The sequence below is a fragment of the Lissotriton helveticus genome, chromosome 9 (genome assembly GCF_964261635.1).
Source record: "Lissotriton helveticus chromosome 9, aLisHel1.1, whole genome shotgun sequence".
NCBI classification, from domain to species: Eukaryota; Metazoa; Chordata; class Amphibia; order Caudata; family Salamandridae; genus Lissotriton; species Lissotriton helveticus.
Genome location: NC_136070.1, coordinates 286,771,959 through 286,776,599, shown reverse-complemented (window position 1 = coordinate 286,776,599; position 4,641 = coordinate 286,771,959).

Here is a 4,641-nt window from a genome sequence, read left to right as displayed (position 1 = left end):
TGCGGTAGGCTGGGAGACAGGGACCAGGGCCGGAGCACCCGACCCGGGGCCCGGCCGGGCCCCTGGACCCAGCCGGGGCTCCCAAGCCCGGAGGCGCATGGGACGCCTCCCCGGACCCATGGAGCCCGTCCTGGGCATTGAGCCATGCCGTTGGCCTGGAGATGGGTGCCCCGGACGCCCGGGGGAGGTCTGTCCGGGACGAATGGAGCCCGTCCTGGGCATTGAACCATGCCGTTGGCCTGGAGAAGGGAGCCCCCGGACGCCCGGGGGAGGACTGCCCGGTACCCGTGGAGCCCTTTCCGGGTACTTTGCAACGCCGTTGGCCTCCTGGAGATGGGTGCCCCGAACGCCCGGGGGCGGGCTGAACGGGACCCGTGGAGCCCGTCCTGGGCACTCTGACCTGCTGTTGGCCCGGGGGAGGACTGCCCGGGACCCGTGGAGCCCGTCCTGGGCACTCTGACAAGCCGTTGGCCCGGGGAAGGGAGCCCCGGACGACCGGGACCCGTGGAGCCCGTCCTGGGCACTCTGAAATGCTTTGGCCCGGGGAAGGGAGCCCCGGACGCCCGGTGGAAGAACTGCCAGGGACCCGTGGAACTCATCCTGGGCACTCTGACATGCCGCTGGCCCGGGGAAGGGAGACCCGGGCGCCCGGGACCCGTGGAGCCCGTCCTGGGCACTCTGACAAACCGTTGGCCCGGGGAAGGGAGCCCCAGACGACCGTGACCTGTGGAGCCCGTCCTGGGCACTCCGGTATGCCGTTGGCCCGGGGAAGGGAGCCCCAGACGTCCGGGACCCATGGAGCCCGTCCTGGGCACTCTGAAATGCTTTGGCCCGGGGAAGGGAGCCCCGGACGCCCGGGGGAGGACTGCCCGGGACCCGTGGAACTCGTCCTGGGCACTCTGACATGCCACTGGCCCAGGGAAGGGTGCCCCGGACGCCCGGGACCGGTGGAGCCCGTCCTGGGCACTCTGACAAGCCGTTGGCCCGGGGAAGGGAGCCCTGGACGCCCGGGACCCGTGGAGCCCGTCCTGGGCACTCTGACAAGCCGTTGGCCCGGGGAAGGGAGCCCCGGACGCCCGGGACCCGTGGAGCCCGTCCTGGGCACTCTGACATGCCGCTGGCCCGGGGAAGGGAGCCCCGGACGCCCGGGACCGGTGGAGCCCGTCCTGGGCACTCTGACAAGCCGTTGGCCCAGGGAAGGGATCCCCGGACGCCCGGGGCCCGTGGAGCCCGTCCTGGGCACTCTGACAAGCCGTTGGCCCGGGGAAGGGAGCCACGGACGCCCGGGACCCGTGGAGCCCATCCTGGGCACTCTGACAAGCCGTTGGCCCGGGGAAGGAAACCCTGGATGCCTGGGGCCCGTGGAGCCCGTCCTGGGCAATCTGACAAGCCGTCAGCCTGGATGGAGCCCCGGACGCCCGGGACCGGTGGAGCCCGTCCTGGGCACTCTGACAAGCCGTTGGCCCAGGGAAGGGATCCCCGGACGCCCGGGGCCCGTGGAGCCCGTCCTGGGCACTCTGACAAGCCGTTGGCCCGGGGAAGGGAGCCCCGGACGCCCGGGACCCGTGGAGCCCATCCTGGGCACTCTGACAAGCCGTTGGCCCGGGGAAGGGAACCCTGGATGCCTGGGGCCCGTGGAGCCCGTCCTGGGCACTCTGACAAGCCGTTGGCCCGGGGAAGGGAGCCCCGGACGCCCGGGACCCGTGGAGCCCATCCTGGGCACTCTGACAAGCCGTTGGCCCTGGGAAGGGAGCCCCGGACGCCCGGGACCCGTGGAGCCCATCCTGGGCAATCTGACAAGCCGTCAGCCTGGATGGAGCCCCGGGCGCCCGGGGGGACGAAGGCCCGGGACGCATGGAGCCCGTCCCGGGCACTTTGCCATGCCGTCGGCCTGGAGCGCCCCGACACCCAGGGGAGGACCACCCTGGAAACCAGGGAGCCCGACCCGGGCACTCTGCCATGCCGTCAGCCTGGATGGAGCCCCGGACGCCCGGGGGACGAAGGCCCGGGATGTATGGAGCCCGTCCTGGGCAATTTGACATGCAGTTGGCCTGGAGGAAGGAAGCCCCAGGTGGCCTAGGGAGGTGTTGCCCAGGCATTGCCTATCTGGTCCCCATGGCAGAGAACCACCAGCCCTGAAGGGGTGTCCGGGCGTACCCTGCCCTTAGTAATATGGAGGGAAATTACCCCCCTTTCTTGCAATCTGTGCACGCAAGGTGACAGAGGGGACCCAAGGCGTGAAAGAACCTGACCTCATGGAGCCCTCGCTGGGATCGGCGAGGCGAATGGCACCTCATCGGGACTTCCAGGGAAGTTCGGCCATCTGGTCCCTCCCCATAGGAAAGCGTTGCGGGCGACCAGATGCCCGAGGGGATCCGGGCGACCAGATGCCCGAGGGGATCCGGGCGACCAGATGGCCGGGCATGGAGGTGAAGCCGCCTGGACTCTCCCCACCCCGTCCCCGTCCCGGGACGAATGCCCGGGACGCATGGAACCCGTCCTGGGCACTTTTCCATGGCGTCGGCCTGGAGCGCCCCGACACCCAGGGGAGGACCACCCTGGAAACAATGGAGCCCGACCCGGGCACTCTGCCATGCCGTCAGCCTGGATGGAGCCCCGGACGCCCGGAGGACGACTGCCCAAGAGCCCGGGGGTACGCATGCCCGGGACTCATGGAGCCCGTCCCGGGCACTCTGCCATGCCGTCGGCCTGGATGGAGCCCCGGACGCCCGGGGGACGAAAGGGGGACGAAGGCCCGGGACGCATGGAGCCCGTCCTGGGCACTTTTCCATGCCGTCGGCCTGGAGCGCCCCGACACCCAGGGGAGGACCACCCTGGAAACCATGGAGCCCGACCCGGGCACTCTGCCATGCTGTCAGCCTGGATGGAGCCCAGGACGCCCGGGGGACGGAGGCCCGGGACGCATGGAGCCCGTCCCGGGCACTCTGCCATGCCGTCAGCCTGGAGCGCCCCGACACCCAGGGGAGGACCACCCTGGAAACCATGGAGCCCGACCCGGGCACTCTGCCATGCTGTCAGCCTGGATGGTACAGAAAAGGGGGTGGTGATGAACAGAGTGTCTGAATTAAGCAGACCACTCTTATCAGCCTGGATGGAGCCCCGGACGCCCGGGGGACGAAGGCCCGGGACGCATGGAGCCCGTCCCGGGCACTCTGCCATGCCGTCGGCCTGGATGGAGCCCCGGACGCCCGGGGGGACGAAGGCCCGGGACGCATGGAGCCCGTCCCGGGCACTCTGCCATGCCGTCGGCCTGGATGGAGCCCGGGGGACGAAGGCCCGGGACGCATGGAGCCCATCCTGGGCACTTTTCCATGCCGTCGGCCTGGAGTGCCCCGACACCCGGGGGAGGACCACCCTGAAAACCACGGAGCCCGACCCGGGCACTCTGCCATGCCATCAGCCTGGATGGAGCCCCGGACGCCCAGGGGACGAATGCCCAGGACGCATGGAGCCCATCCTGGGCACTTTCCCATGCCATTGGCCTGGGGCGACCCGACACCCAGGGGAGGACCACCCTGAAAACCATGGAGCCCGACCCGGGCACTTTGCCATGCCGTCAGCCTGGATGGAGCCCCAGACGCCCGGGAGATGAATGCCCGGGTCGCATGGAGCCCGTCCTGGGCACTTTCCCATGCCATTGGCCTGGGGCGCCCCGACACCCAGGGGAGGACCACCCTGGAAACCATGGAGCCCGACCCGGGCACTCTGCCATGCTGTCAGCCTGGATGGAGCCCCGGACGCCCGGGGGACGAAGGCCCGGGACGCATGGAGCCCGTCCCGGGCACTCTGCCATGCCGTCGGCCTGGATGGAGCCCCGGACGCCCGGGGGGACGAAGGCCCGGGACGCATGGAGCCCGTCCCGGGCACTCTGCCATGCCGTCGGCTTGGATGGAGCCCGGGGGACGAAGGCCCGGGACGCATGGAGCCCGTCCTGGGCACTTTTCCATGCCGTCGGCCTGGAGTGCCCCGACACCCGGGGGAGGACCACCCTGAAAACCACAGAGCCCGACCCGGGCACTCTGCCATGCCGTCAGCCTGGATGGAGCCCCGGACGCCCAGGGGACGAATGCCCAGGACGCATGGAGCCCATCCTGGGCACTTTCCCATGCCAATGGCCTGGGGCGACCCGACACCCAGGGGAGGACCACCCTGAAAACCATGGAGCCCGACCCGGGCACTCTGCCATGCCGTCAGCCTGGATGGAGCACCAGACGCCCGGGAGATGAATGCCCGGGTCGCATGGAGCCCGTCCTGGGCACTTTTCCATGCCATTGGCCTGGAGCGCCCGACACCCAGGGGAGGACCACCCTGAAAACCATGGAGCCCGACCCGGGCACTCTGCCATGCCGTCAGCCTGGATGGAGCCCCGGACGCCCGGGGGACGAATGCCCAGGACGCATGGAGCCCATCCTGGGCACTTTCCCATGCCATTGGCCTGGGGCGCCCCGACACCCAGGGGAGGACCACCCTGAAAACCATGGAGCCCGACCCGGGCACTCTGCCATTCCGTCAGCCTGGATGGAGCCCTGGACTCCCGGGGGACGAAAGGGGGAGGAAGGCCCGGGACGCATGGAGCCCGTCCTGGGCACTTTTCCATGCCATTGACCTGGAGCGCCCCGA